This window comes from Nicotiana tomentosiformis, chromosome 3, assembly GCF_000390325.3.
Source record: "Nicotiana tomentosiformis chromosome 3, ASM39032v3, whole genome shotgun sequence".
NCBI lineage: Eukaryota > Viridiplantae > Streptophyta > Magnoliopsida > Solanales > Solanaceae > Nicotiana > Nicotiana tomentosiformis.
The window spans coordinates 80,503,566-80,512,964 of record NC_090814.1 but is presented as its reverse complement, the minus strand read 5'-3'; the positions used below and the strand labels follow the sequence as shown (position 1 = coordinate 80,512,964).

The following is a 9,399-nucleotide window of genomic DNA, read 5'->3' as shown; positions in this document are numbered from 1 at the left end:
TTAATAAAACCGACCAACTTTGGTCGGTTATTTTCATGCAAAAATACAATTAAAGAGTATAAATCAAATAAAAAACATTCTTAAAACAAAATGTACCAATGGTCTAGTGGTAGAATAGTATCCTGCCATAGTACAGACCCCAGTTCGATTCTCAGATGGTGAATCTTTTTATTACATAATTAAAATACCGACCAAAGTTGGTCGGTTTTTTTTGTAATATTTTTTTTTAATTTAATTGACCGGCCAAAGTTGGTCGGTATTTTCCGATCAACTTTGGTCGGTATGCTTTTCCGACCACAAAAATACCGTCCACACGTAAATGGTCGCATTTTGGTCAGTTTTTGGCCATTACTGACCAATGTTGGTCGGTTGTTTTGGTCGGTTTTTATCGGATTTCTAGTAGTGAGGGAGCGAGGGTGTTCTCTAAGATTGATTTGAGTTCTAGTATCACCAGTTAAATATTCGAGACTCGGGTATTCTAAAGACAACATTCAGGACCTGTTATGATCATTATGAGTTGCTTGTGATGTCTTTTGTGCTGACCAATGCCCCAGCAGCATTCATGCATCTGATGAACAATGTATTTTAGCCTTATCTCGACTCGTTTGCCATAGTATTCATTGATGATATCCTGGTGTACTCTCGTAGCCAAGAGGAGCATGCCCAGCATTTGAGGATTATGTTTCAACGGTTGAGGGATGAGAAGCTTTATGCCAAGTTCTCTAAGTGTGAGTTTTGGCTTAGTTAGGTGGCGTTCTTGGGGCATATGGTGTCCAGTGAGGGGATTAAGGTGGACCGAAGAAGATATAAGTGGTTCAGAGTTGGCCTAGACCTTCCTCAGCTACGGAGATTCAGAGCTTTCTCGCCTTGGTCGGTTATTATCGTCAATTCGTGGAGGGTTTCTTGTCTATCAGATTGCCTTTGACCAAATTGACCCAAAAGGGTGCTACTTTCAACTGGTCGGATGAGTGTGAAGAGAGCTTTCAGAAGCTCAAGACTTCCTTGACCATAGCTTTACTTCTAGTTTTGCCTTCATCTTCTGGCTCTTATACAGTGTATCGTGATGCTTCTCGAATCAGTATTGGATATGTCTTAATGCAGGAGGGTAGAGTGATTGCTTATGCTTCTCGTCAGTTGAAGCCTAATGAGAAAAACTACCCCATTCACGATTTGGAGTTGGCTGCCATCGTTCATGCATTAAAGATTTGGAGGCATTATCTCTACGGTGTGTCTTGTGAGGTATTTACGGATCATCGGAGTCTCCAGCACTTGTTCAAAAAAAAGGATCTAAATTTGAGGCAACGGAGATGGTTGGAGTTGTTAAAAGACTGTGATATCACCATTCTGTATCATCCCGGGAAGGCCAATGTGGTGGTTGATGCCTTGAGTAGAAAGGCGGTAAGTATGGGCAGCCTTGCATTCATTCCTGTTGGTGAGAGACCGTTCGCAGTTGATGTTCAGGCCTTGGCTAACCAATTCGTGAGATTAGTTGTTTCGGAGCTCAGCCGGGTTCTAGCTTGTTTGGTTTCTCGGTTATATGATCGCATCAGAGAGCGTCAGTATGATGAACCCCATTTGCTTGTCCTTAAGGACACGGTTCATCACGGTGATGCCAGGGATGCTACTATTGGGTATGATGGGGTGTTGAGGATACAAGGTCGGATTTGTGTGCCTAATGTAGATGGGCTACATGAGTTGATTCTTGAGGAGGCCCACAAATCGCGGTATTCCATTCATCCGGGTGCCGCAAAGATATACCAGGATTTGAGGCAGCATTATTGGTGGAGGAGAATGAAGAAGGATATAGTGGATTTTATAGCTTGGTGCCTAAGTTGTCAGCAGGTGAAGTATGAGCATCAGAGACCGGGCGGATTGTTTCAGAGGCTTGAGATTTCGGAATGGAAATGGGAGCATATCACCATGGATTTTGTATTTGGGCTACCACAGACTTTGAGGAAGTTTGATGTTATTTAGGTTATTGTGGATCAGTTGATCAAGTCCGCGCACTTCATTCCAGTCGGGACTACCTATTCTTCGGAGCGGTTGGCTGAGATTTACATCCGCAAGATTGTTCACCTTCACGGTGTGCCAATGTCCATCATTTTATATCGGGGCACGCAGTTTACATCACAGTTTTGGAGAGCCGCGCAGCGAGAGTTGGGCACCCAGGTTGAGTTTAGCACAACATTTCACCCTCAGACGGACGGACAGTCCGAGCACGGTATTCAGTTATTGGAGGATATGCTACGTGTTTGTGTCATAGATTTTGGGGGTTCTTGGGATCAGTTTCTGTTGCTCGCGGAGTTTGCCTGCAAAAACAACTACCAGTCGAGCATTCAGATGGCTCCGTTTGAGCCTTTGTATGGGAGACGGTATCGGTCTCCGGAGGGTTAGTTTGAGCCAGGTGAGGCTAGGCTATTAGGTACTGACTTGGTTCAGGATGCTTTGGACAAGGTTAAATTGATTCTGGATTGGCTTCGCACGAAGCAGTATAGACATAAGAGTTACACCGATCGTAAGGTTTGCTATGTTGCTTACATGGTTAGGGAGAAGGTACTACTCAAGGTTTCACCCATGAAGGGTGTTATGAGGTTCGAAAAGAAGGGCAAGTTAAGCCCTCGGTATATTGGGTCGTTTGAGGTACTTCAGAGGATTGCAGAGGTAGCTTACAAGCTTGCCTTGCCACCTAGTTTGTCGAGTGTGCATTCAGTATTTCATGTTTCTATGCTCCGGACGTATGTCAGCGATCCATCTCATGGTTTGGATTTCAGCACGGTTCAGTTGGATGGTGATTTGACTTATGATGTGGAGCCGGTGGACATTTTGGATCCGCAGTTTCAAAAGTTGAGTTCAAAGGACATAGCTTCAGTAAAGGTATGGTGGAGAGGTCAGCCAGTTGAGGAGGCTACTTGGGAAACCGAGCGGGAGATACGGAGCAGATATCCACGCCTATTTGAGACTCCAGGTATATTTTTTAACCCATTCGAGGACGAACATTTATTTAAGAGGGGAGGATGTAACGACCCGACTGGTCATTTTGAGAGTTGTAGCTCAGTTCCCCCATTTACTGTTCATTTCCTTCTTAATTGTTGTTATGTGACTTGCCGGGGTAGTTGGTTCGGGTCCGGAGAGACTTCGTAATGAGTTGAGATACTCTGTCTCAAGGTTGAAAGCTTAAATTGAAATGGTTGACAGGATGTTGACTGTGTAAATGACTCCGGAATAGAGTTTTGATGATTCTGTTAGATCCGTTGGGTGATTTTGGACTTATGAGTGTGTTCGGATTGCGAATTTGAGGTCCGTAGTTGAATCAGTTTTGAAATGGCGAAAGTTGGAAATTTTAAAGTTTGACCGAGAGTGGACTTTGTGGTTATCGGGTTTGAATTGGGGTTTCGGGAGTTAGAGTAGGTTCGTGGTGTCATTTGTGACTTGTGTGCAAAATTTGAGGTCAATCGGACGTGATTTGATAGGTTTCGGCATCGAATGTAGAAGTTAGAAGTTCAAAAGTTCATTAGGCTTGAATCGATGCGCGATTCATGGTTTTAGCATTATTTGATGTGATTTGAAGGCTCGACTAAGTTCGTTTCATGTTTTAGGACTTGTTGGTATATTCGGTTTAGGTCCCGGGGGCCTCGGGTGAAGTTCGGATGATTATCAGATCAAGTTTGGAGTTAAAAAGGGTGTTGTAGCTGGAGTCTTCTGGTGCAATCGCACATACGAAGCTTTGGTCGTAAGTGCGAGCTGGGAAGCGCAGATGCAGCCAGGAGTGAGGAAGGCGGTGGTCGTAGGTGCAAAGGATTATCCGCACCTGCGTGGTCGCAGATGCGGAGAGGTTGAGCACATGAGCGAGGGATCAGCGTAGGAGCGTGAAGATGGTCGCACCTGCGCAGAAGCAGAGTATTTTCCGCATATGCGAAGGCTTGGTTCCAGTGGTTTGCCAAAGAAGCGGAAGGATTGTCGCTTCTGCAACACCGCATATGCGGTTAAGTTGTCGCATGCGCGAAAAACCTGGCCAGAGTATTAAAATCGAGGGTTCCGTGATTTTTTTCATTTTGAACATTCCAACCTCGAGATTAGGCGATTTGTGAGAGGGATTTCCAAGGGATTCTTGAGGTAAGTCACTTGTGGTTAAATTTATTCAATAATTATGTTTCCCCTTTGAATTTCCCATCTAGATTGTATGGTTTTGAGGTGTAATTTTGGGAGTTGAAGCTAGGGATTTGGAGAGTGTAAATTGGCGATTTGGGTATCGAATTGGTATTGAATTTTGATAAATTTGGTATGGTTAGACTCGTGGTTGGATGGGCTTTTAGATTTTATAAATTTTATTGGATTTCGAGACGTGGGCCCGGGAGGCGACTTTTGAGTTGACTTTTAGACTTTTGATTAAGAACTTAGTATTTTCTTATGGAATTGATTCTTTTAGCACGTGTTGATTGTATCGAACTGTTTGTGGCTAGATTCGAGGAATTCAGAGGCCGTTTCGCGAGGCAAGGGCGTGTTGGAATAAGGATTTGTACGGTTTGAGGTAAGTAACACTTCTAAACTTGATTGTGGGGTAAAAAAACCCCAAATTTCGTATTATATGATTGGTGTTGAAGTGACGCATGTGCTAGGTGGCGGGCATGTAGGAGTGATACGTAAGAATTGTGACTTGGTCAATTCCATGAAATTAAATAGTTGATTAATCTTGCAGTTACCCGTATTTTTACCATATGTTAGAGCTATTGAGCTGTCGGTCATGTTAGAAATCATGTGCTTAGGCTGCATGTTGGTACTGTTGGCCCCTCAGAGGTCGTGTTACATGTTGAATCATTTTCTCTAATTGCCATTTGTATTCGATCACAGCTATTATTTGCATATTATGTCTCGGTCTCTATTGTCATTTACATGATACATCATATCATTATTGTTTGGGATGAATAACATGATTCTGGTGAACCCGAGAGACTGGAGAGATTGGTGACTGAGTGAGACTGAGAGTCTAATGTGAGTTATCTTTATGGGACCGGGCTGCACGCCATATCATGCTTTATTGATTCATGCCAGGATTTGTCTTATTATAGCGATTTGGCTGGATTGGCTTCTCCGGAGTCTGCGCATCCACAGTGGGCGCAATTTCTAGCAGTTATTTATATTTGAGCTGGATCTGCCGTGGTTTATTTGCATTTGGGCTGGATCTGCCCTGTTTTACTTGTATTTGGGCTGGATCTGCCCTGTTATGTGTTGAGTTTTATTGTAAATCTGAAAGCATGTCTAAATTCTTGTATCTCTACATGTTAAATTATGAATTTCTGAGTTATCACTGTCATATTTTTTGTAACTTTCCGTACTGTTAAATGTTTAAAGTGGGCCGTAATATGTGAACTCGTCACTACTTTCAGTCCAAAGATTAGATTTGTTACTTATTGAGTTGGTTGTACTCACGCTACACCCTGCACCTAGTGTGCAGATCCAGGCATTTCGGGTCACGGCGGTTGCTGATTTGCTGAGTCCAGACCTTCGGAGATCATCAAGGTAGCTGCTTGGCGTCCGCAGACCTTGACTCTCCTCCCTTGTCTTTCTGTTTAAGATAAAGTCATGCACAATTTGATAAAATTACTTTCGAGAGAGAAACAAATACTACGTGACCATTTTAGTTACTTCCACCTACAATCGTCTCTCACGCAAAATGTTTCTAGCCGATATACCTACGACACAGTATAAAACCTTATCATATTTTATTTATTAAGTAATACTCCTCGAGGAGATTGAAAAAAAAAAAAAAAAAGACAGGCGCAACTATTCGTTTTAATTCAATTATATTAGTCCACAATTTGGTTAACAAAGCCTGTTCATCATTTGAAGCCCTTTGAAGCCCAAATAACTGAAATACCAATTTTTATTTCCACTTATCACTTCCTTCCCAAAAAAAAAAAAAAAATGAAACAGTAAATTATATACTAATACCATGTTCAACTATCTGAGATGTTAGTGTAATTAATCTTTTTACCCGTCTTCTGAAGTTTATTTCTCTTTCAAAGATAATGAGCCACTTTAAATCTTTAACTACTACTAATACGATTATTTTAAGAAATTGAATATTTTCTTTGGTAAAAAAAAAAAGAAGAAAAGACTAGTTAAGCTAAAATCAATGGAAGCGGTCTCCTGTTTTACAACACCATATTATCAAGGATTCACATTTCCTAAAATGTGTCAACATAATAGTCGATCAATGCGTGTGGGAATAATGCATTATTAATGTCTTGATTCACTTTCTTTTTCTGCACAATGATATCTTGCAGTGGACAAAGCCTACCGGTCATTTCTATCGAAATTCGATTTTTCGTTTAAACCGAAAATCGAACCATTAAAACCGATCACCAAATCGAACACCGAACTTTTTAAAACTATAAACTGCAAACCGACCGAATAAACCGAAAAACCGAAACCGAATAAACCGAAATTTTCGGTTCGGTCGGTTTTATGCCCACCCTATTTTATGCTCCAATCATTCTATTGATCACCAAAAAAAGATACAAAGTTGTAGGAAATTGGATATTTGTCCACACCTCCTTAGGTTACACGAAGGATTAAGATTTCATCCTTATACAAAAATAAACCTTTACGAGCTACTAAAATTGAATTAAGAAAAACCTTCTTTACAGAAATTCCGGTCCTTCTGTACAATTTGTTCAATGAACTTTTGCCAAATATCAGAAAGCTGTACTATCCTCTTGAAGTTAACCATTATAAAATGTAAAATTCTTCTTCTGAGCCTTGATCTGGAAAGTTGGAATTCTTTGAATATCATTCTTCAAAAAGTTTTTAACCCTCAGAGGCAGAGTTAAATCCTGTGTGAAGAAGGAACTTTGTTTTGTATTTTCCCCAAGGTTTGCCAAACAATCACCAATGATGTTCATTTCTCTGTAGCAATGTTGAAAGAGAAAGTTACCATGTCTTTTTAATTCCTTGATCCTTCTGATGATGTGTGCGAACTGTCAGGCTAATGCACATGTCTGTTTGACCATATTGACTTTGATCATAGAGTCCGATTCCACTACCACATCATAGGATAAACAAAGGGACTAACTCGTACTTTAACCCCTACAATCAACGCAATATATTGTAGCTTCCCCGTTTCTAAACTTACTTTAGCTTAGAAATGGAAACAAAATCTTAAGAAATATTCACCTACAATTACACTTCTCAATAAAATAATGACTTAACCCTAAACAACTAAAGAACTTCAGTAGCTTCGTTTTCAGCAACAGATTCTTCAGTTGAGTAGCTTGGATCTTTGAAAGCACCTTTTGCTATGAATTGCTATTCGCCTCAAGTAATTTCTTGAAATTGTGCGAATATATAACAATAATATGATATGCATTATATAGGAGTGAAGTTGACCTGATGCTTTTTTAATTTTAGCTCCAAGCCCTAAAATAAATCGGTCACCTCTTAAGAATTAAAACAAAATCCTAAAAGGATTCTATTTTATTTCCTTAAGAGACTTTATGTATTTCTATGCAAGTATCCCACAATTAATAAATAAATATTGAACACATATTCCTTCACCTAGTATTTTTCTTGTAGCTCATGAATATAATCTCTCCAATTATTAATAGGAATCGTTTAAACCAACTTGCACTAGGAAACGGTCTTCAGCTTCTAATCAACAGACTTCAAGCAACCTGGTTCTTTTGCAAACTTGTGTTAATTATCAAAATAAATTAAGCATCTCAACAAATAACAAGAGATTGGTCATGATAGAATAATTGACATGTCATACCCAAATTGTCTATTAAGAATCATGCATTAGGTGAAATATTTTCTGATATATAACTTGTTGGACAAAGAATACTTTTAGTTCACGGCCTAAATTATTTATATTCGGTAGCCGCAAAGTATATAAATTTATATTTTTTTGTATATAACATACAGAAATGCATATATACACAAAAAATTATATGTTTCGACTATTTTATTGAGAGCGGCTATACAGTATCATTTCCGATTCCTAACATATTTTTTGGCTCATATAATAAAAGTAATGCTAATTATTTCAATTATATTAGTCCACAATTTGCCCAACAAAATTAAACTTTTAATTAAATTCATATTTTGAATCTGAATAATTAAGTCAATTATATATTAGTCCAGTTTGGACTAATATGTTTTGTATTTTATAATATAGTCCAAAATATTATGAATTTAAGTACCTACAACTATATAACCATAGTTCACTACAAGAAATAAGGCTTTTCTAGTGATTTGGCCTCGAGAACACCAAAAATCATGACAGAAAACTTTTAGGGTCGCTGACGGTAGTCCTGAAGCTAAAGGTTAGTTCGTGGCAATCAGAGTGGTCGCGGCAAAAGTTGTTTTCACAGGTAAGTATTGTCGCCACAAAAGGTTCTTAATGTTACGACAAAACTACCATCAAAATGTGACAGCAAGGGGGAAGGGGGGGGGGGGGAGCACAACCAAGGTAGGCTTTGGCTGCGACTGAAGTCGCTACAAATACTTATTAATGGAGACGTAGCTTGCTGTGAAATAAACTTTTAGTACTGCGATAATGGGTCGCGACAAACACTAACTTTTTTAAGATAAAAACATTAATATGAAAATATTTTACTGTTAGTTGCCTAGCTAGTAATATAACGAAAATCCATTACCAATATGTTTACCCGAAAAATGGATATAGTTGAATTTATACGCAGTTTCGAAGATATGTGGTACAACTTAATACAGAATGCTAGGATAAATAAAAAGGATGAATATAGGTTAGAGAAAACGTAATCCAGGCGAATCAATTATGAACAATGAATTTAGGATTTAACAAAATAGAATCAATCTAAGCAACTAGAAAGATCACTCTTGCTTATAGAGGAAATAATACAGTTTTTGATAATCTAAGTCTCTCAAAAGATGCCCTTCAAGAAAGATAAAACAAGCCCTTTTATAGTAAAAAGGGTTTGGCTCCAAGTATAATAAAATAAACATTCAGTGGGATACCCATGATAAATCAGCTTTTCCATAATTTCTGCCAAGATTCCCTCTAGTGGGATTACAACGGCTTTTGTCTGTGAGCTCGATCTTGCTTAGAATCCTCGATTTTGGTTCGAGCTTGACTTCGGCTCGAACTCGTGATTTTGGCTCGAGCCCGATCCTGGTTCGAGCCCTCGGATGGATTCTAGGTCGATGTAGGTTGGTTTTTGGATTATCAGCACGATAGATCTACCCGCGCTATGGTTCGATTCTTGTTCGAGTTTGATTATGATATCGATCTCAACATGGACCGGCCTCCCCAGGCTCTAGGTTAGTTCGTTCCCCCCTTCAGGATCTTACTTCGATACACCCCCCTTCGAACCGTACCAGACATGCCAATGCTGAAATCCATTTCGACCGTATACAGATAGT

The 9,399-nt window shown here is 39.5% G+C and overlaps 1 long non-coding RNA gene across 1 annotated transcript; it reads left to right on the top strand.

The window, feature by feature from the left end:
* Nucleotides 1–3,915: 3,915 nt before the first annotated feature.
* On the top strand, nucleotides 3,916–5,961 carry LOC138908770 (uncharacterized). The gene is made up of 3 exons (XR_011415170.1): nucleotides 3,916–4,113; nucleotides 4,461–4,528; nucleotides 5,446–5,961. It is a non-coding gene; the product is annotated as an uncharacterized lncRNA (long non-coding RNA).
* Nucleotides 5,962–9,399: the final 3,438 nt, after the last annotated feature.